General features: G+C 52.7%; 2 non-coding genes across 2 annotated transcripts; both read right to left on the bottom strand.

Annotated features, from left to right (window-relative positions):
* Positions 1-8,745: 8,745 nt before the first annotated feature.
* Positions 8,746-8,807, bottom strand: LOC140123280 (U7 small nuclear RNA). The gene has a single exon (XR_011854610.1). It is a non-coding gene; the product is annotated as a U7 small nuclear RNA (small nuclear RNA).
* Positions 8,808-12,146: 3,339 nt separating this feature from the next.
* LOC140123281 (U7 small nuclear RNA) lies at positions 12,147-12,208 on the bottom strand. The gene has a single exon (XR_011854611.1). It is a non-coding gene; the product is annotated as a U7 small nuclear RNA (small nuclear RNA).
* Between the last annotated feature and the right edge of the window lie 11,773 nt (positions 12,209-23,981).

The raw sequence follows: 23,981 nt of genomic DNA, 5'->3' as shown, positions 1-23,981 counted from the left end.
TTTGTTTCTTCTGGAAGGAATTTCTGCCGGTGGAACCTTGCTCCTAGCGATCGGCTAGGAACCTCCGGACCAAGCAGGAAAATCTTCATTGCTTTCTCCCTCTGGGGAAAGTTCTGCTGAGGACCCTGCTCAAGGATTTCTGCACCTTTTCTTCTTTAAACCACCAAGCAAGCCGAAGCCATGGCTCCAGCAAGCAAGGAGGCAAGGAAGAAGAAACAGAAGACCCCCAAGGAAGCCCCAAGACTGGAGGAGGAAGCCCAAAAGGCTGAAACCCCAAGACTGGAGGCCAAAGACCCAGGACCCGAGGTACAGACCCCAGGACCTGCAGCTGTCCCCAACCCCGAAGCCCCCACCACTTCTCGGATTCAGAAGCCGCCCAGGAAGACCCAGGAGCCCCCAAAGCTCCCTCCCTACATGAGGGATACGGTGGCCCTGAAGCTGAGGGAGGTGGACGGAAGGGTGCCGGACATGTCCAAGGACGTCTTCTGCAAGAAGATGCTGCTGGACCAGGGGATCCTGAGCCACGAGATCTTTGGGATCCAAGCCATGGTTGCCGGGATCTTTTATGTGACCTTCATCTCCATGTCGGTCTGTAAGAGGTACTGGGAAGCAGTGAAAGCAGCGACGCCGGATTCCCCGTTCTCCAAATTCTTATGCAGTTGCCTGCTACAGAGGGAGGAGAGGAGGATCATCGTGTCAATGTGGAACCTGCGGACCCCCGGCAAGGACATCGAGACATTCCTCCAAAGGTACTGCACGGTGGTGAAGGGCCCCGAAAAGGTCCTGAACTGCTACAACCTTTGGATGGGCAAGTGGGCTGCGACAGTCCTGCTGCAGAAGGACTCTGCATCAGAAGACGGTTTCAAACACCTGCCCCAAGCATTCATGTTGGGCAACTCCCAAGGCCTCATCTATTATCCGGATATGCCGCAAACCTGCAGGAAGTGTGGCAAGACGGGTCATCAGATGAAGGCCTGCAAGGAGGAAGCCTGCAAGAATTGCAGGGTTACAGGCCATGAAACCAAAGATTGTCCCAGAAAGTCTACTTGCAACCTTTGCGGCCTGACTGGACACGTCTACAAAACCTGTCCACAAAGGAGGAAAACGTGGGCGGAGGTGGCTGCCTCGGCTCCGGGAAAGGGCTTTGAAGCTCGCTCCCCTGCTGAGACAACAAAGAAGCCCAAGGCAAAGGTGTCGGGTGACCAACCGGCAGAACAAAAGAAGGCGTCAAAGAAGGTGACTCAGACGTCCAGGAATGTGGCCAAGCCCGCCGAGGTGTCAAAACTGAAGACGGGTAAGACAAAGAAGGTGACACCTTCCCCCCCTCCCTCCCAGGCCAACTCCAAACCCTCCCTTCCCCCCACTGAGACCACCATCACCCCCCTAGTCGGGGTCTCAGCAGTTCAGCCACCGGCCCATAAGGCAACCCCCCAGGAATCAGCAGCACTAACCCAAACCCCTCCCCCCGCTGCTGATCCCCTATCCTACACGGTGGAGAACTTCCCCAACCTCTCCTCCCAAGCCCTTGTCTCTTCTTCTGTCCCCACAGATCCAGACACTGAGACCGAGACAAAGACAAAGAAGAAACGGAAGAGGAAGCAGGCGGAGAGCCCAGTAGCAGAGACCACCAGGAAAATAGTACTGGTGGAGAACGAACAGCCCTCCACTTCCGCTATAGACCTGGTTCTGCATGCAGAAATTGATAACATGCTGGACTACTACCCTGAGAGCCCCAGCTTCCACGACCTGCCAGCACCCCTCAATCCGTTGATAGACGAGATGCTGGATACTGCAGAAGGATCCCCGATCCTCCAGCAGGAAGAGCCACCTGATGGGATAGGTAACTAGGGCTGTATCGTCCCAACCTAACCACCCTCTTTTTCTTTTTCCATGATGGCGAATCTAACCATTTTCTCCATTAATGTTAGAAGCATTAGAGATAAGTTTCGTTGTTCGACTGTACTAACCTTTCTTGCCTCCCAACCAGGTGATGTTTTTATGTTGCAGGAATGTGCTCTCCCCTCCTCTAGGTCCTACCAACATCTGGCCAGGCAGTGGAGTCACGGCCCGTCCTACTGGTCCGGGGGGGGCGACTGTAAGTCTGCAGGCACCGCCATCCTCCTCAGGGGAAGCGCTTTCACGCTTGATTCCGTCCAGGAGCTAGTCTGCGGCCGACTTCTGGTCGTAGATGGCTCCTGGGCGGGTGAGCCCGTGCGGCTAATCAGCGTGTACGCATCCCCTGACAAGGGTGAGCGTCTGGAACTTTTCCAGAACCTCAGACCGCAGCTCGCCACCACCCGGGCCGTAGTGATGGCCGGAGACTTCAACTGCCCCATAGAGGAAGATGGGCGCAGCTCCGGCACCTCGAGCAAGCTTGATGTCACGTCCAAACTGCTCATAGAGATGGTAACTGAAGCATCCTTAAAGGACGCGGTGGGTTCCATGGGGTGCGGCTCCGTGAATTACACGTGGAGCCGCCCCGATGGCTCACTGCGTTCCCGGATAGACTTCGTGTTCACCTCTAGAGCGATCAAGCCGTGTGGGTACTCTATGGTCCCCTGCTTCTTCTCTGACCACAGGGCCGTCCAGGTTCGGGGCGCCCTGGGCCATGGTTTTCCAACTGGCCCAGGGTCCTGGAAACTGAACTGTGCCTTGCTGGAACAGGAGGGAGTGCAGGAGGAGCTTAGAGATGTCTACATGGTTTTGAGGAATGACAAATGTTTGTTTGCTACTGTCAGTGAATGGTGGGAGTATGCTAAAGTTGAATTGCGTAGTTTCTTTCAGGACAAAGGCAGGCGGCAGGCGGCCAAAGTGAAAAGGGACTTCAGAGAGCTCCAGCGTCAGCTGAGATCACTGCAGGACCTCCACCACTGCGGCTGGGACGTCAGAGAGGAGCTGGAGGACACCAAGAAGCGTCTGAAAAGTCACTTTGAGGAGGAATCCAAGCGAATCATCTTTCGTGCCAAAATGGACAACCTGGAGAAGGGTGAGAAGTGTAACTCTTTCTTTTTCAGGAAAGTCCACGCCGGCCACACGCCCCTGACTGAGCTGCGCGACGAAGCCGGAAACATGCAGCGGGGCAAAAAGGCAGTGATGGGAGTCGTCGCCGACTTCTACAGCAGCCTCTACGCCCCGAAAACCACAGACACGGAAGCCGCCGAGAGGTTCCTAGCAGGTATCACTAACCCCCTTGATCCTGCAGGTGCCACGGCAATGGATGCCCCTTTGACGGTGGACGAGCTGCTCTCTGCCGCTAAATCCTTTAGACCCGGCAGGACTCCGGGCAGTGACGGTCTCCCGGCGGAGCTCTATGTAGCGCTGGGGGACCTCATCTGCCCGGACTTGCTGGAGCTCTTTGAGGAGATGGTGGTGGAGGGCAGTATGCCGCCATCACTGAGGCAAGGAATGATCACGATCCTGTACAAGCGGAAGGGAGAGAGGTGTGACCTGAAGAACTGGCGTCCCATCTCGCTCCTCAACGTGGACTACAAGATCCTGGCAAAGGTCCTAGCAAACAGACTGAAGGGCGTCATAGGGAAGATCATCCACCCGGACCAGACCTGCGGCATCCCAGGCCGCAGGATTGCAGACAGTCTAGCCCTCATGAGAGACACGGTGCATTACATCAGAAGCCGCCGCATCCGCGCAGCCCTGGTCAGCCTTGATCAGGAGAAGGCCTTCGACCGAGTCTCGCATGAATTCATGGGTAAAGTACTGTGCAAGCTTGGTCTGGGGAAAATGTTTTGTACCTATGTTAACCTGATGTATTCTGACATTTGCAGCACGGTGTTGGTGAACGGCTGGAAGACTAACCCCTTTCCTATCCTTTCAGGGGTTAGACAAGGCTGCCCTCTTTCACCTCTTCTCTTTGTTTGTGTTATAGAGCTGTTCGCAGAATCTATCCGGCAGAGAGGAGAGATCAGAGGGATCACCGCACCGGGACCAGGACACGCCGAGGTCAAGTGCTCGCTCTACATGGACGATGTGACCGTCTTCTGCGCAGACCAGCGCTCGGTGACGGAACTCGCCCAGACGTGTGAGCTGTTCGGACAAGCTTCGGGGGCAAAGGTCAACTGCAAGAAGTCGGAGGTCATGCTCTTCGGGGACTGGCACCCTGCTTCTTCTGCACCTCTTCCCTTCACCATCCAGCAAGACTTTATCAAGGTTTTGGGGGTTTGGTTTGGGAAAGACGGAGCAGCCACGAAGTCTTGGCAAGAACGCTTGGCCAAGGTAAACCAACGGATTGGACTGTGGGCCCTCAGACAGCTTACCCTCACGGGGAAAGCATTGGTCCTGCGTAACGAGGTGCTGCCTGTGCTACACTACACGGCACAGGCATGGCCTCCCACGGCCGAAGTCAGCAAGGCCATTACCAGGACCGTGTTTAAGTTTGTTTGGGGTTCAAAGATGGACAGAGTCAAAAGGTCTGTCATGTACAAGGAGCCACGCAAGGGGGGTAAGGGCATCCCCGACATCCCCACTTTGCTCTGGATTTCTTTTGTGTGTGACATGGTCCGAAGAACTCTGCGAACACCAAGGGACTCTGCCGGAAAGTCCATGTCCCGCTTTTTCCTTCTTCCCCTGTGGCGGGGGCTTGGTTGGGACAAGTGGAACAGCTCCTTCCCTTACAACTGGGATCCTCCCTGGTACTACGCCAGGGCGGTGAAATTTGTGAGGGATCAACATCTGGAGGGACTCAAGCCGGATTTGTGGAAGCCTAAAACTATCCACAAAGTCATCAGAGCCAAGGATATTGTGGAGTGTGTTCCGGGGCTGACCACCAGCACCATGGACACCGTGTGGTCCAACATGTCGTGTGAAAGGCTTAACAACTGGCACAAGGATCTGTCATGGATGGCCATCCAGGGGGGCCTCCCCACTCGGTCATTTATGGCAGCCCGCAACCTGAGCAAAACCCAGTACTGCCCCCGGTGTCCCTTTGTGGAGGAGACATCATTGCACTTGTTCTGGGAATGCCCCTTTGCTCGGGGCCTGTTGAAAGCTCTGGATCACGAACTGCTTCTTTCTGTGCCCAGGAACACCATGACGTGCCACGCCGCACTTTATGGCCTGTTCCAAGGCACCCACACGGTGGGGGCCATCCAGGATGCCTGGCGTCTTATGAACTGCTTCAAAGACGTCCTGTGGTACGCCAGGAGGCGCCTCACCCTTCACAGAGAAACTTTGTCCATCCAGGACTGTCACCGGCTAGTCTTGAGCCAGCTCAGAGACTATGCCTCCCTTGACAGCAGGGTGGACTCAGAAGAAGAGGACTGACAAGCTTCTTCTTCATTTTTCTCTTGTGGACTTTGATTTTCTTGTTTTAACTGACCATGGACTTTATTTAGGGAGTTATGGGACTTTGCCTCTTTCTTCACAGATGGAGGCATCCAGGAAGAAGAAGACTTACCATCCTCTCCTTCCCCCCCTACCTCCCTCATGTGTCTGTTATTTTTCAATAAAGCTTCGGGCCTGTGACAACTTACCCCCTTCCCCTCCTCCCTCCCCCCTCCCATCTGTATCCCCTGTTGCAGGTTAGCTGTTTTATTTGAAAAATGTGTGTTTTTTTGTTTGCCTGAGCTAGTATGCTAGAGTAGCACTTATTCTGCCATAGTGTTAGGATAGTGCTAGGAGTGTATCTTAATTTATTGTGTGCTTTGTACAAAGCCCATGCTGCGTCATGGCACACACTGTCTGTAAGTTTTACTGTGTATCTGTGAATAAAGGCTCTTTCAATCAAAAACTATGTGTGAATCTTAATTTATTGTATATGTCATGTATACGCTGTATGTCTGTTGAAATGTATGTAACTCTGACTTATGCTCATTCAATAAAGCCCCAAATCCTGGTGTAGAATAGAAAAAAAATCAGAAAACTCCCAATTCTTTTCTTGTCAATTTCTGTTGTGTCATCCAAGCTGACATGTTTATTACTAATCTACAATCCCACATGTTCCGGCTTGTGGCTCTTGTATACCATGTGACACTGTAACTTCTGCCCAATATCATCTTGTCATGGACTCGTCTTACATCTGATAAGAGCTGCGCCTGTTCACTCTTCTCTGATGATTTCTCTCATATCTACAGATCAACTTATGGAAATATAATCAGAGTCTGACAAATATTCACACTGTGACCTGATAACATCTGAGTGTGTGACCTGTGTAGTGGGGCACAGTTACTGGTGGGGTGGCCCAATGAGGATCGGAACCGCAATGGGTGCGAGCTTCACCCCAATTATGCAGAGGTTTTTATTTCGAGATGGGAAACCATCTGATTGGTGGAGGTGACCCCCTAATAGTGGGATATGGGGGTTACTGACATGAGGACTAGAGGTGGGAGACAATTGTTATATCTGAGGCTCTGGGACACATTACACAGAACGGAGGGATAGAGATCGTGTGTATGAGGGAGATTATAGTCTGTAATTTGTCTTATCCGCACATCATCATCTGCAGCTGCCGAAATTATTTTTCTCTTGACCATTTGGTTGGGCCAGAACCGGCAGCAGGACCCAGTTTCTTGCAGTGATTAATGTTCTCCAGTGCAGGTAACGGCATCGCTGTCGCCTCTTATTCTATGAAATAATATTATCTTGTGTGGGAGTCATGGACAATGGTCACAATGTTACCATCAGATTCCAGAAGCTTCAAGTTCTATTTTGTTAGACCCACCTTCTTGATAAGAAAGCATTAGCTCCGCCCCTTCCTGTTAATATGTAAATATTATATTAGGCTGTAATAGCTACAGCACAAATAAGCTCATTATCATAATTGTATAAGTTGATATTAGAAGGCGGGAGGCCGTGGATAACACATATAAGAAGACCGCCTCAGCATAATTAGCCTAATGGAGCTAGCAGAGGGAACACGGCAGGTGTCCGAGCTTCAAAGGATCTCTGTAGCCGCATTGTCTCTAGAGACTTCAGCTGATTTTTCCTAAATTATCAAACAGGAGACAAAGAGTCATAAAAACTCTTAAACCAATATGTAGATTAGGGACAGTTATGGAGTTATGGTCCATCTCAGCCCAAGGGCAACTGCATTTTTGGTTTAGTTATTGTCAGGAAATCACAGTGGCCCAATCCCCGAGGCTCTAGCATCCTTGGGTCCAGGTTTGGTATCAATGTGATCGAGGAATTCACTCGGATCCAATGATACCAGAACCATGACTAGTAACAAAATAACTTGAGGCCAATAGGCGTACCACACGTCAAAAGATACAAGTTATATACACCAAGAGAAAGGGACGTGTTAAAGGTACTGATACTGTACACGATGGAAGTGAAAAAATAGAAAATCTTTATTTGAGTATACATAAATATAAACCAAACGTGTATGCCAAAAACAATTAAAATCACTTAAAAAGCACCATCTGGTGCTAGGTCTCTTATATAGCAGCAAGAGGATAATATACAACAAAAATGAATGCTTGTTGCTATAAGCAACCCTGAAATCAAATGCAAGCCAAAATAATGGGCTATAGGATTGCTATCCCATCTACCCTATCAGATCTAAGTGACCAGTGTGATACTGTAGGTATATGAGATGAACAATGTAGCAATGTGAATACTGCGCAATATACATATACCAGATACTGGAAGATAAATGAAAAGATATCACCGAATGTAGGGTAGATGGGGCTGGCTCCCAACCAGAACCATGACCCTACCACTTTTCCTTGAGAAGCTGTGATTGCTACAGGGTTCTGGATGTAATACCAGGTAGGAGGGACCCATGACCCCTCCTGGGGGTGGGCAGAAGTGTGTCTATACCTGATATAATCAGACACCTCTAAGACCACATCGTCTTTGTCTAGGAACACATTTTAACATCAAGTGGAGAGGAAGATGTTAAGGTGTGGACTATCAGGTTCTATTAGGCCACACACAAGGTAACTAACTTACTGAGCTGCTGATACTTGTAGTGCTACCTGTGTATTTGTACTCTTTGCTGTATATATATAGTGTGCTGTACTGTATTGTCTTGTCTGCCCTTTAGGCAATTAAATATAAAATTTATCTCGATCCACTAATCCCACGTCCGGGTTTCTCAGTTATATACATGCTACTGGGTTGGTTCCTCACCCTATATAATCCCAGTACGGGCTGAGCTCATATTAAATGAGAACTGGTGGCAGCTTCTCAGGGTTGATAAGATTCGGTTTCCCTGAGGCTGGTGAGAGGATCTTATAACCATTCAGGGCTGTGATTTATTGTTGTGCCATATCTGGAAGTTATGTGCGTTCTGGGGGTGTCTATAAACGGATAACTGAGTCGCCTTGCTGAACCCTCAGGGGTCTGCAACATTTTCCTGCACAAGGGGTTTTACATAACACGACATTATTTAATTTCCATTCCTTTTGATCCGGTTGGGCATCGTCCGGTATCACATCCCCCTCCCTCCATAGATGATGTTATGCTAGAGGTGGTCATACTCGGCTTCCATCAACAGTAACATCTCCACTCACTAATGAAACAATCAAGTATAATTATCTATGATACTATAAGTTACATTCTATTCTTCACCAGGACATGAGATGTCTATCCGCCCCTGAGCAGAGTCTCCCATATAATATTTAAGGTCAATGTAAAGAGCTGAACTTCCCATCACTAGAATACAGACCTCAATGTCTGCTGCTTCTGGCTCTTTTATCTGGACACCTTAGTAACTGGAGCTTCTTAGATTCAGCCAACAGAGCAGACACTCACACTCATCATCATGTAGTTCTATTATTCACCAGGATTTGGAGCTTCTCAGCATTTGCCAAAAAGCTTTTAAACAAATAGTAAAAGAGCAAAATTCACCAATCACATGGAGCGTCTCCTGCGCCCTCACCTCCCCCCATCATCATGAATATCAGGGAGACGACACCCCTTGCAGTTTATGTAAATCCATTATGGCTGCTGTGTCCTGTGTGACTTGTTATTACCTCCGGATCATTAGAGCTCGGTGACTACCCCCCCCCCTCTATAGTTACGTCACGTTATGCACCTACAGAATTTAGTACATAAAGCTCCGCCCACCTTCACAAGATGGCTTTATTGAATTACATACATTTGCACATACATACAGTGTATACTGTGTCACAGCACAGAACACAACATGATATACAATAAATCAAGATTCACACTTAGTGTTTACAGCACACAGCAGTATAATCCTCATCTATGCCATGAATACACCACACTGGCGGACCGCTCGCTCACTGAACCTAACTAACCATTATCAACAAATGAGGCGCCTGGCTACAGAATCTGCAACATCCCCCACCGGGGCCTGGAGACAGCGGGGGCCCGGGATACCGGAGTGGCTGGAGGTTGCAGCCTAGGGCACGCTGATGTCACGGTGCTTGGTATGGGGACCGGAGGACTGTCCTACAGCCTGGCAGCTCTCCAGCGGGTGGTGTATGCAAGAAATATGGAGGGAGAGGCTGTGGTACTGGTTCTCCATGGGGCAACCCCTGAGTGTCTGTAAGATAAGTTCCTGAGTAATGGATGGGGAGCCCGTGGTGATAACAGCCGTATCCAGGGATCAGATGGAGGCAACGTTGTGCAAATCAACTCACGGTTCTTTATTCAAACAACTTTAGGCAACGGGCCTAAACGGTCAACAGCAGATTCTGGTACCCGAGTGCTCATGGGGAGGGGTCCTCAGGAATACTACATCAGCCTGGTAGTAGATAAAGGCTGGAATGGAGCTGTTTCCAAACTGTGGAAGCTGCAGCTCTGGTTAAAGTCTCCTGACTCAGGTCCAGGGATCGGGTTCTGTGTCAGCACTGAAGGTGTACTGATCACTGTGTGTCTGTGCACTCTGTCTCTGCAGATTGGACCTTGTGGTAAAGACCATGAGGTCTGGACCATGTGCTCCCCCTGGTCAGGTGGTAGCACCTCTCCAATCACACTCCAGTTTACAATACAACCACATAATTGGATAACATCTAACACCCATTTAACTATTGACTTTCCAGGCAGAATCTACGCTGCTATTACACAATGACCAGGTTCTAGAACCTTCATAGAGGGTTCACGACTCCCCCTAACAGCTCCTGACCTGGAGAGAGCGCTATTCGCAACTACCAGCCTGCCTATATATTGCCAGGGGTGTTGCAAATCCCCCAACACTTTGGACACTCAGGTTACTTAGTGTGATGACCTCCCCCTCTCACACCCAACTACAAGGTGCACCTACTCTATGGAGTCCAAGAATTTAGTCCTTAAGCTCCTCCCACTTACATAAGGCGGCGTCCTTAGGCTAAATTTACTTCCAAGTGCCCAGCACCCAGACCAGCTCCCGGCCTCCCCCAGACTTACTTGTACTAAGAAGCTTTAGGCACCGCAGCCGCACAGACAACGCACTGATGATTCTCATGGAACATGCAATCGCTACATACAGGACCTGGTAACGTAATATCTTCAGATTCTTTAAGGCCACAAGCAGAGGCTTATTAAGTTTTAAGGGTTTAATTCACAAAAGAGCAGTGCAAGCATAAAACATGCAATTGTAAAAAATAATAACAATATAAAAAAGTTACAAGGAATATATAAATAATACATGCATAAACAGCTGTTAAACTAAAAGGGAATAAAACTAATAGATCTTACTACTGATATAGCACTTTTCCAGCCTGTTTAGTGAACGGTGCCCCAAAGACTGAGCATGGGTATTTGCGTGTTGTTGGATTTACCTCCCGCCCTCAGCTGGTGACATCACTGAGAGGAGGATATTCATATGCTAATATGAAATATACACAAGCTGTTAGATCCTAACATACTATATATATATATACTATATCTAGATTAGCAGGAAGGGGCGGGGCTAATGCTTTATTAGCAAGGACTGGGGCTGACAACATACTGACCATAGTCCATGACTCACACTGTGCACACAAGATAATATTAGTTAGTAGGATCCCGCTATGACCTCTGGAGGCTACAACTAAAAATCACAAAAACTGCATCACCAGATTCTAATCGTACAAACCCAAAGTCTTACCGGGAAGAAACCGTCACTTTGTCCAAACCCCAGGAGCCAAATCCACACCGAGAAATAAGAGGCGACAGCGATGCATCCACCTGCACTGGGGACATGGGACAGAAATTGTGGTAGAAACTGGGTCCTGCTGCCGGATCAGATGATGATGTGCGGATAAGACAAACTATAAGCTGTATCATCCCTTATACACACGATCTCTATCCCTCCATTCTGTGTAATGTCTCCCACCTCTAGTCCTCATGTCATGTTAGTGACCCCAATTTCGCACTATTTATCAGCCTTGGTCAGAGCTCAGTCACCTCCACCAATCAGATGCTTTCCCATCTCAGTTTGCATTATTGGGGTGACCCCCACACCCATCACGGTTCCTCTTCTCATTGAGCTACCCTACCACAGAAACAATTGTGCCCTACTACATAGATCATACATTCAGCTGTTCTCCAGCCACTTTGTGAATGATGCTATAAGTAAGAATTTGCCAAAGTTTATATGTACATTTATTCTGTTTTTCACCAGGATTTGGGGCTTCTCAGCATTTGCCAAAAAGCTTTTAAACAAATAGTAAAAGAGCAAAATTCACCAATCACATGGAGCGTCTCCTGCGCCCTCCCCTCCCCCCATCATCATGAATATCAGGGAGACGACACCCCTTGCAGTTTATGTAAATCCATTTTGGCTGCTGTGTCCTGTGTGACTTGTTATTACCTCCGGATCATTAGAGCTCGATGGAACAATTGTGCCATTGCTTCCAATCATCAGGGCACCTCGCTACCTCTCACCCCATAGCAAACTTCAGGTGTCTAGGCCTAACATTGGGGGTGTTCTGCAATGGGACTGGGTTCCCCTGCAGCTAGGCTTTTGATACTCGGGCCATGAGGGCATCTCAGTCCTATAACTATGAATTATGTCCCAGTTATAGGACAGCTGTGACATCTCTATTGTCTGTCCTGGATTTTGGAGGGAAGGAGCGCACAGGTCTACTATTCTGTCATCTCCTCTAGAGATGAGCTGCAGAGGTGTCAGTGCTCACACTTGGCTTCCTCCCAATCTATGGTCACACAGAGACCTCCTGGGGTGACCCTCCTGGCGGCTGTATAGAGTCATTAACACATAAAGTTTATGTATTTAAACATTTCTATTCTTTGCCAGGATTTGGGGCTTCTCAGCATTTGCCAAAAAGCTTTTAAACAAATAGTAAAAGAGCTAAATTCACCAATCACATGGAGCGTCTCCTGCACCCTCCCCTCCCCCCATCATCATGAATATCAGGGAGACGACACAGAACAGATCTATTATCTCATCACAGGATATAAACCTCCTCCAGATAATGGATCAGACATGGAGAAGAATCAGCCGATCCTCCGCATATATAATGTCCCCCGAGTGATAACAAGTCACACAGGGATTTACATACACAGGAAGGGGCGGGGCAGGGCTAACATAGTACTGTATGCAGATTAGAGGGGAGGGGCTAACATAGTACTGTATGCAGATTATCAGGGAGGGGCTAACATAGTAATGTATGCAGATTACCAGGAAGGTATGTTATATTACAACATACATTATTATAGAGGACGTCCTGCCCGAGGCCTCATTTCTAGCAAAGGCTTTGCCCCACCTATAGTCCTGCCCCTTTCTTCTAATCAACATATGTAAGCTCCTCCCTTTCCTGTTCATGTAAATCCATTATGGCTGCTGTGTCCTCTGTGACTTGTAATTACCTCTGGGTCATTAGAGCTCAGGGACAATCACCACTCTATAGTTACATCATGTACACTAGAGACTGCACAATAGCACATAAAGCTCCGCCCAAGATGGCGTCTATGTTTTACTCAGCCCTCACTCAATTCATTCCTCACTGCCAGCACCTTATACTTCTATTATTATTAGCTAATAAGGCTCCCGGTTACAGAAATCCCTCAACAATTTGGAACTAAAGTTACTTAGCAACTGATATTTGTAACACAATCCCTTTGGACACTTAAATTCTTTAAGGCAATAAGCAGAGACTTAATTAGTTTTAAAGGTTTAATACACAAAAGGCAGTGCAAACATAAAGAATACAAGTGTTACAAGGAATATACACACAATACACACATAATATACACATAATACACACCCTTCCTGTTTATGTAAATCCATTATGGCTGCTGTGTCCTCTGTGACTTGTAATTACCTTCGGGTCATTAGAGATCAGTGATAAACCCCTCTCTAGAGTTACACCACACGGTGTATACTGGAGAGCACATAAAGCTCGTCCACCTATGCAAGATGGCGTCTTTACTAACAAATGATGCTCCTGGCTACAGAAATCTGCAACATCCCTCACCGCCTTTTCTTGAGGCCTGGAGGCAGCCGGGGCCCGGGGTACCGGAGTGGCTGGTGGTTGCGGCCTAGGGCACGCTGGGGTCATGGTGCTTAGTCTGGGGACCGGAGGGCTGTCCTACAGCCTGGCAGGTCTCCAGCAGGTGGTGTGTGCAAGAAATATGGGGGGAGAGGCTGATGTGCTGGTTCTCCCTAATGTCTGTAGTATGGGTCCCTGGGTAATAGATGGGGAGCCCGTAATGGTAACAGCCGTATCCAGGGTTCAGACCGAGGCAACGTTGTGGCAAATCAACTCACGGTTCTTTATTCGAACAACTGCAGGAAACAGGCTTAAATGGTCAACAGCAGACTGGAGTGGTCATGTAGATGCTGGGATGGAGCTCTGGATTAGAGTCTCCTGACTCAGGTCCTGGGATTGGGTTCTGTGTCTCTGTTCTCTCTGTCTGTGCAGATTGGGCCTTGTGGTAAAGAGCATGTGCTCCCCCTGGTAGGTGGTAGCTCCTCTCCAATCACATTCCAGCCTACAGCCACAAAATTGGATAACATCTAACACCCATTTAACTATTGACTTTCCATGCAGAATCTACAGCTCCTATTACCTAATGACCAGGTTCTAGAACCTTCATAGAGGGTCATTTTTGATCTCATAAGATACTGGAGAACCAGACTAGGGTGATGGAACCAGAACCTTAATAATATGACCTTGCATTGATAAGTAGTTAGAACGCACCCGAGGTCCTGGGTCTGGTCCAAGTAATAGGTTGTTTGGATCCACCTAGAGGCGGGAGGAATGTGTCCTCACCTCAGATGAAACCAAGTCACCTCCATGTCCATTGTTCATTGCTGGGGGATTTCAGGTGTTGGCCATTGTTGCAGCACAAAGTATTGGACTTTTCCTTGGTTGTTTGGACTTGTTGTACTGCGCTTTTAATTAGCAATTTGCTAACTGTACATATTGTGCAATTACATATGTAAATGTAACCTGCTTTATCTATTATCTCAATCCATAGATTCTCATGTCCGGGTCTTGGTTATATTTATGCTACTTGGACTGGCTTCTGGCCCGATATAATATTGTAATGCATCACATCAGACTTACAAGAGCTGATGGTAAAATCTACCGGGCTAACAAGGATATGTTTCACTAGTGAAAGGGGACATTCAGCCGTTCAGGATTGTGAGTGAGTGTTGTGCCGTAACGGAGGTTGTGTGGACAAGTCTATCGCACTTCCTGCACCCCCTGGATCCTATACACCTACAAACACAACACTAAGCCAATTTTAGCCAAAAATATATGAAATCTTTATTACATAATTAATTGAAGTAAAATCACTAATTCAACAGGGGGGGGGCACAAACGGTTAGTGAGGATATCACACAGGAACATTAAAAACATGAACGGCAGGGAGAGTTAAAATATTCAATAATCTAAGGTCACATCGCAAAATTCATGGGAAACGCATGTCAGGCAATCTACCCATGGCAGACGGGAGGCATAACATAACTACGGGTATGCTAATACTGCATCATTTGCACATGCACTGAGCACTTTATGTGTCGAAAAGGATGTAATGGCACCCCAGGCCAATACTGTCAGCATTTGGTACACTTTTTTGCTAATTTTTTGCATTAATTAAAAATATGATTGCCCATGAATTTTGCGATGTGACCTTAGATTATTGAATACTTTGACTCTCCCTGTCGTTCATGTTTTTAATGTTCCTGTGTGATATCCTCACTAACCATTTGTGTCCCCCCCCCCCCTTGTAGGTGTATAGTTCTAAAAAGCCAATCATATGAACAATAGAAAGGGTTATAGAAATATTTGAGCATGTAAATCATGACTATGGTATAATGTATATTAAACATAACAAACTCACACCCTTTCTCGTATCTGTAGCCCAATTTTTTGCGTTACTCCCTGGATCCTGTGCATTCAGGAAAACAATAATTAATTGTCCTTGTTTACCCTTAAGGGGTCCGCTACGTCACTTATTGCTGGCGAGAGGTGCGGGGTCCATTCTCACAGACACTAGAGATCATCACCAGCAGCTTTCACTATATAAACTAAGCCCTGGGCACAGGCAGAGGGCAATTACAGGGAGGTGCGGGGGGCATCAAGTTGCAATTCTGGGTTAGTTTTTACAAAGTTTTAGATATTGGGACTGATGCTTATGACAAAATTGTCCGCCTAAAACTGAAAACTACTACAGAATTGTGTTCAAAAATATGAAAAATCATGAAAAATCCTACCTGACCCCTCCCATCTAGCGCCACCAGCCCCTCCCCCATGATGTGGAGGCCCCCGGGGACCCCTATAGTGAGTAGCCGGTGGTTTGTTCTCCGGATTATGATATATTTGCTGATTATTCTACTTGTCAGATCTATAATGTGGGAGGAAGTTTATATTCTCTCATTGTTTCTGTTATTGGATAATAAAATCTGTTATTGTGTCCGTGAAATGTAGAAAATGCTCCTGGTTTTTGCTGTTTCAGCATTTGTCAAACTGGTTTTATACAAAAAGTAAATAAATTTAATGAAATTTAATGAAAAGAGCAATAATCTCCTTTATTGTTCTCCTGCGGTCACATTTTGATACATTTTATGGAATTTGTAACATTAGATGATGAAATTAGAAACATAAATTGTGTCGGATCTTCTGCTCTTGGGTCTCGTAGAGTTTTTATAGATAAACATCAATTATTTTCCAGCATTTCCACAAATCAAAACCTTCACGGGGGACGTATCCTGCCCTGTACAGCAGATTACTGGAATAAGAGGAACCAAAAGGTCCCAATTCCAGGGACACGGACAGGAAATGTGACACTTCACTCTCCTCATTTCATTTCTGCGTCTGATACAAAAACCCCTATAATACTACAAATAAATGAATATAACAAAACTCAATGTCGATAGTCACATAACGGAGCTTAAATAGTTTGATTTTATGATTCACAAAATTTTATGGCCTCTCTAAAGTAGGCGGAGTTATCACCAAGATGGCCGCCACTGGAAACTACAAGTCCCATGATCCTTCAGTTCTCAGTAACTCCTCCCTCTTATGCTCCACCCCAGTGATGATGTAACAGACTGTCCTGCTCTGTTACCATAGTAATAATGTGTGTAACTACTATAACTGCAAATTAGAGATGCCTCACCACACACCGGCCATGCTGGATGCACTGCAACCAACCGACTACAGCCAAACCTAGTGGTGATCACATGACCTGCCCAGGGAGCTGCAGGACAAGTGATGGGGACATGTGACCAGCGGCATCTTCTGTCCTGTGTCTGTCATGCTTGAAAAAATCAATGGACTCATTAAAGGTCCGGTTACATCTTACTTCTTCATTACAGGGTCTGTCAGCAGCATTTTTCTGCTAAGGTGAGCAAAAATTTTAATAACAACTAATTACACATCAGCTTCTATTTTACTGACTCATTTGTATATGACTTATACCGATTCCTGGAACACCCCTTTAATATTAATGTGGCAAATAGGCGCCTGACTACATAAGCCCCTCAACAGTTTAGAAACCTAAATTACTAATATACAATTACACAATTATCTGTACAATTACTGAAGGAATGGATTCTAGCAGCGCAATCTAATCAGAAACTTAGGTTCTCTAAGGCTACAATCAGAGACTTATTGAGCTTTAAAAATTTAATATAAAAAGTGCAATGCACACATAAAATTCACAATTGTCAGGTAAAAAGGTTATAAAAGAATATACATACAATACATTCAAAAATCACTGGTTAAAAATGAATGTCCTTACCAATGAATAGTAGCGGATATCTGTGCTGTGAGTCTGTAGCTAAGAATTCTTTTGGGCAGTGGGATTTAGAGTCCCAAGTGTATTAGTGGCCCCTCCCTTGTGACAGCGCGGACCCCCTGGACCTCCCATGCGACAGGACAGACCCCCTACACCTCCCATGTGACAGCGCAGACCCCCTGCACCACCCATGTGACGGCGCGGCCCCCCTGCACCACCCATGTGACAGCGCGGACCCCCTACACCTCCCATGTGACAGCGCAGACCCCCTGCACCTCCCATGTGACGGCGCGGACCCCCTGCACCACCCAGGTGACGGCGCGGACCCCCTGCACCACCCATGTGACAGCGCGGACTCCCTGCCCCTTCCATGTGACAGCCCGGACCCCCTGCACCTCCCATATGACAGCATGGACCCCTTGCCCCTACCATGTGACAGCGCGGACCCCCTGCACCTCCCATGTGACGGCATTGACCCCCTGCCCCTCCCATGTGACAGCGCCGACCCCCTACACCTCCCATGTGACGGCGTTGACCCCCTGCCCCTCCCATGTGACAGTGCGGACCCCCTACACCTCCCATGTGACAATGCGGACCCTCTGCCAATCCCATGTGACGGCGTGGACCCCCTGCACCACCCATGTGACAGCGCGGACCCCCTGCCCCTCCCATGTGACAGCCCGGACCCCCTGCACCTCCCATATGACAGCATGGACACCCTGCCCCTACCATGTGACAGCGAGGACCACCTGCACCTCCCATGTGACGGCATTGACCCCCTGCCCCTCCCATGTGACAGCGCAGACCCCCTACACCTCCCATGTGACGGCGTTGACCCCCTGCCCCTCCCATGTGACAGCGCGGACCCTCTGCCCCTCCCATGTGACAACGCTGACCCCCTGACCCTCCCATGTGATGAAGGGGACCCCCTACACCTCCCATGTGACAACGCGGACCCCCTGCCCCTCCCATTTGACAGCGCAGACCCCCTGCCCCTCCCATGTGACAGTGGAGACCCCCAGCCCCTCCCATGTGACAGCGCAGATCCCCTGCCCCTCCCATGTGACAGCACGGACCCCCTGCCCCTACCATGTGACAGCGCAGACCCCCTGCCCCTCCCATGTGACAGCATAGACCCCCTGCCCCTCCCATGTGACAGCATAGACCCCCTGCCCCTCCCATGTGAAAGCCCGGACCCCCTACACCTCCCATATGACAGCGTAGACCCCCTGCCCCTACCATGTGACAGCGCAGACCCCCTGCCCCTCACATGTGACAGCCCGAACCCCCTGCACCTCCCATATGACAGCATGGACACCCTGCCCCTACCATGTGACAGCGCGGACCCCCTGCACCTCCCATGTGACGGCATTGACCCCCTGCCCCTCCCATGTGACAGCGCAGACCCCCTACACCTCCCATGTGACGGCGTTGACCCCCTGCCCCTCCCATGTGACAGTGCGGACCCCCTACACCTCCCATGTGACAGCGCGGACCCTCTGCCCCTCCCATGTGACAACGCTGACCCCCTGACCCTCCCATGTGATGAAGGGGACCCCCTACACCTCCCATGTGACAACGCGGACCCCCTGCCCCTCCCATTTGACAGCGCAGACCCCTTGCCCCTCCCATGTGACAGTGGAGACCCCCAGCCCCTCCCATGTGACAGCGCAGATCCCCTGCCCCTCCCATGTGACAGCACGGACCCCCTGCCCCTACCATGTGACAGCGCAGACCCCCTGCCCCTCCCATGTGACAGCATAGACCCCCTGCCCCTCCCATGTGACAGCATAGACCCCCTGCCCCTCCCATGTGAAAGCCCGGACCCCCTACACCTCCCATATGACAGCGTAGACCCCCTGCCCCTACCATGTGACAGCGCAGACCCCCTGCCCCTCACATGTGACAGTGTGGACCCCCTGGACCTCCCATGTGACAGTGCGGACCCCCTGGACCTCCCATGTGACGGCGCGGACCCCCTGCCCCTCCCATGTGACGGCGCGGACCCCCTACACCTCCCATGTAAAAGCGCGGACCCCCTGCCCGTCCCATGTGACGGCGCTGACCCCCTGCCCCTCCCATGTGACGGCGCAGACCCCCTGCCCCTCCCATGTGACAATGCGGACCCTCTGCCAATCCCATGTGACAACGCGGACCCCCTGCCCCTCCCATGTGACAGCGCGGACCCCCTGCCCCTCCCATGTGACGGCATTGACCCCCTGCCCCCCCCATGTGACAGCGCAGACCCCCTACACCTCCCATGTGACGGCGTTGACCCCCTGCCCCTCCCATGTGACAGTGCGGACCCTCTACCCCTCCCATGTGACAACGCTGACTCCCTGACCCTCCCATGTGACAGCGCGGACCCCCTGCCCCTCCCATGTGACAGCGCGGACCCCCTGCCCCTCCCATGTGACGGCGCCCCTGTCTGCTCCCATGTGACAGCGCGGACCCCCTGCCCCTCCCATGTGACAGCACGGACCCCTGCCCCTCCCATGTGACAGCGCGGACCCCTGCACCTCCCATGTGACAGCGCGGACCCCCTTCCCCTCCCATGTGACAGCGCAGACCCCCTGCCCCTACCATGTGACAGCATAGACCCCCTGCCCCTCCCATGTGACAGCGCAGACCCCCTACACCTCCCAAGTGACAGCGCGGACCCCCTACACCTCCCATGTGACAGCGCGGACCCCTGCCCCTCCCATGTGACAGCGCGGACCCCTGCCCCTCCCATGTGACAGCGCGGACCCCCTGCCCCTCCCATGTGACAGCGCGGACCCCCTGCCCCTCCCATGTGATGGCGCCCCTGTCTGCTCCCATGTGACAGCGCAGAACCCCTACACCTCCCATGTGACAGCGCGGACCCCCTACACCTCCCATGTGACAGCGCGGACCCCTGCCCCTCCCATGTGACAGCGCGGACCCCCTACACCTCCCATGTGACAGCGCGGACCCCCTACACCTCCCATGTGACAGCGCGGACCCCCTACACCTCCCATGTGACAGCGCGGACCCCCTACACCTCCCATGTGACAGCGCGGACCCCTGCCCCTCCCATGTGACAGCGCGGACCCCCTACACCTCCCATGTGACAGCGCGGACCCCCTACACCTCCCATGTGACAGCGCGGACCCCCTACACCTCCCATGTGACAGCGCGGACCCCTGCCCCTCCCATGTGACAGCGCGGACCCCTGCACCTCCCATGTGACAGCGCGGACCCCCTACACCTCCCATGTGACAGCGCAGACCCCCTTCCCCTCCCATGTGACAGCGCAGACCCCCTGCCCCTACCATGTGACAGCATAAACCCCCTGCCCCTCCCATGTGACAGCGCAGACCCCCTACACATCCCATGTGACAGCGCGGACCCCCTGCACCTCCCATGTGACAGCGCGGACCCCTGCCCCTCCCATGTGACAGCGTGGACCCCCTGCCCCTCCCATGTTACAGCGCGGACCCCTGCCCCTCCCATGTGACAGCGCGGACCCCTGCCCCTCCCATGTCACAGCGCTGACCCCGGCCCCTCCCATGTCACAGCGCTGACCCCGGCCCCTCCCATGTGACAGCGCGGACCCCTGCCCCTCCCATGTGACAGCGCGGACCCCCTGCCCCTCCCATGTGACGGCGTTGACCCCCTGCCCCTCCCATGTGACAGCGCGGACCCTCTGCCCCTCCCATGTGACAACGCTGACCCCCTGACCCTCCCATGTGATGAAGGGGACCCCCTACACCTCCCATGTGACAACGCGGACCCCCTGCCCCTCCCATTTGACAGCGCAGACCCCCTGCCCCTCCCATGTGACAGTGGAGACCCCCAGCCCCTCCCATGTGACAGCGCAGATCCCCTGCCCCTCCCATGTGACAGCACGGACCCCCTGCCCCTACCATGTGACAGCGCAGACCCCCTGCCCCTCCCATGTGACAGCATAGACCCCCTGCCCCTCCCATGTGACAGCATAGACCCCCTGCCCCTCCCATGTGAAAGCCCGGACCCCCTACACCTCCCATATGACAGCGTAGACCCCCTGCCCCTACCATGTGACAGCGCAGACCCCCTGCCCCTCACATGTGACAGCCCGAACCCCCTGCACCTCCCATATGACAGCATGGACACCCTGCCCCTACCATGTGACAGCGCGGACCCCCTGCACCTCCCATGTGACGGCATTGACCCCCTGCCCCTCCCATGTGACAGCGCAGACCCCCTACACCTCCCATGTGACGGCGTTGACCCCCTGCCCCTCCCATGTGACAGTGCGGACCCCCTACACCTCCCATGTGACAGCGCGGACCCTCTGCCCCTCCCATGTGACAACGCTGACCCCCTGACCCTCCCATGTGATGAAGGGGACCCCCTACACCTCCCATGTGACAACGCGGACCCCCTGCCCCTCCCATTTGACAGCGCAGACCCCTTGCCCCTCCCATGTGACAGTGGAGACCCCCAGCCCCTCCCATGTGACAGCGCAGATCCCCTGCCCCTCCCATGTGACAGCACGGACCCCCTGCCCCTACCATGTGACAGCGCAGACCCCCTGCCCCTCCCATGTGACAGCATAGACCCCCTGCCCCTCCCATGTGACAGCATAGACCCCCTGCCCCTCCCATGTGAAAGCCCGGACCCCCTACACCTCCCATATGACAGCGTAGACCCCCTGCCCCTACCATGTGACAGCGCAGACCCCCTGCCCCTCACATGTGACAGTGTGGACCCCCTGGACCTCCCATGTGACAGTGCGGACCCCCTGGACCTCCCATGTGACGGCGCGGACCCCCTGCCCCTCCCATGTGACGGCGCGGACCCCCTACACCTCCCATGTAAAAGCGCGGACCCCCTGCCCGTCCCATGTGACGGCGCTGACCCCCTGCCCCTCCCATGTGACGGCGCAGACCCCCTGCCCCTCCCATGTGACAATGCGGACCCTCTGCCAATCCCATGTGACAACGCGGACCCCCTGCCCCTCCCATGTGACAGCGCGGACCCCCTGCCCCTCCCATGTGACGGCATTGACCCCCTGCCCCCCCCATGTGACAGCGCAGACCCCCTACACCTCCCATGTGACGGCGTTGACCCCCTGCCCCTCCCATGTGACAGTGCGGACCCTCTACCCCTCCCATGTGACAACGCTGACTCCCTGACCCTCCCATGTGACAGCGCGGACCCCCTGCCCCTCCCATGTGACAGCGCGGACCCCCTGCCCCTCCCATGTGACGGCGCCCCTGTCTGCTCCCATGTGACAGCGCGGACCCCCTGCCCCTCCCATGTGACAGCACGGACCCCTGCCCCTCCCATGTGACAGCGCGGACCCCTGCACCTCCCATGTGACAGCGCGGACCCCCTTCCCCTCCCATGTGACAGCGCAGACCCCCTGCCCCTACCATGTGACAGCATAGACCCCCTGCCCCTCCCATGTGACAGCGCAGACCCCCTACACCTCCCAAGTGACAGCGCGGACCCCCTACACCTCCCATGTGACAGCGCGGACCCCTGCCCCTCCCATGTGACAGCGCGGACCCCTGCCCCTCCCATGTGACAGCGCGGACCCCCTGCCCCTCCCATGTGACAGCGCGGACCCCCTGCCCCTCCCATGTGATGGCGCCCCTGTCTGCTCCCATGTGACAGCGCAGAACCCCTACACCTCCCATGTGACAGCGCGGACCCCCTACACCTCCCATGTGACAGCGCGGACCCCTGCCCCTCCCATGTGACAGCGCGGACCCCCTACACCTCCCATGTGACAGCGCGGACCCCCTACACCTCCCATGTGACAGCGCGGACCCCCTACACCTCCCATGTGACAGCGCGGACCCCCTACACCTCCCATGTGACAGCGCGGACCCCTGCCCCTCCCATGTGACAGCGCGGACCCCCTACACCTCACATGTGACAGCGCGGACCCCCTACACCTCCCATGTGACAGCGCGGACCCCCTACACCTCCCATGTGACAGCGCGGACCCCTGCCCCTCCCATGTGACAGCGCGGACCCCTGCACCTCCCATGTGACAGCGCGGACCCCCTACACCTCCCATGTGACAGCGCAGACCCCCTTCCCCTCCCATGTGACAGCGCAGACCCCCTGCCCCTACCATGTGACAGCATAAACCCCCTGCCCCTCCCATGTGACAGCGCAGACCCCCTACACCTCCCATGTGACAGCGCGGACCCCCTGCACCTCCCATGTGACAGCGCGGACCCCTGCCCCTCCCATGTGACAGCGTGGACCCCCTGCCCCTCCCATGTTACAGCGCGGACCCCTGCCCCTCCCATGTGACAGCGCGGACCCCTGCCCCTCCCATGTCACAGCGCTGACCCCGGCCCCTCCCATGTCACAGCGCTGACCCCGGCCCCTCCCATGTGACAGCGCGGACCCCTGCCCCTCCCATGTGACAGCGCGGACCCCCTGCCCCTCCCATGTGACAGCGCGGACCCCCTGCCCCTCCCATGTGACAGCGCGGACCCCCTACACCTCCCATGTGACAGCGCGGACCCCCTACACCTCCCATGTGACAGCGCGGACCCCTGCCCCTCCCATGTGACAGCGCGGACCCCCTGCCCCTCCCATGTGACAGCGCGGACCCCCTACACCTCCCATGTGACAGCGCGGACCCCCTACACCTCCCATGTGACAGCGCAGACCCCCTTCCCCTCCCATGTGACAGCGCGGACCCCCTACACCTCCCATGTGACAGCGCGGACCCCCTGCACCTCCCATGTGACACTCTGCAGCCGGCACATCACCCCCTTGCAGTACTTTTAGCCCCGCCCATACACCACATACCCCTCCCCCTACAGACCCGCCCTCTGATAACGTTCTCCGCCACACACTGCCCGCGGCATGAAGCTCCGCCTATATTACATAGGTCACATGACCACCGGTGA

Source organism: Engystomops pustulosus, chromosome 3, assembly GCF_040894005.1.
Source record: "Engystomops pustulosus chromosome 3, aEngPut4.maternal, whole genome shotgun sequence".
In the NCBI taxonomy this organism is placed as follows: domain Eukaryota; kingdom Metazoa; phylum Chordata; class Amphibia; order Anura; family Leptodactylidae; genus Engystomops; species Engystomops pustulosus.
Note: the sequence above shows the minus strand (reverse complement) of the source record. Positions and strands in the feature narration are given on the sequence as shown.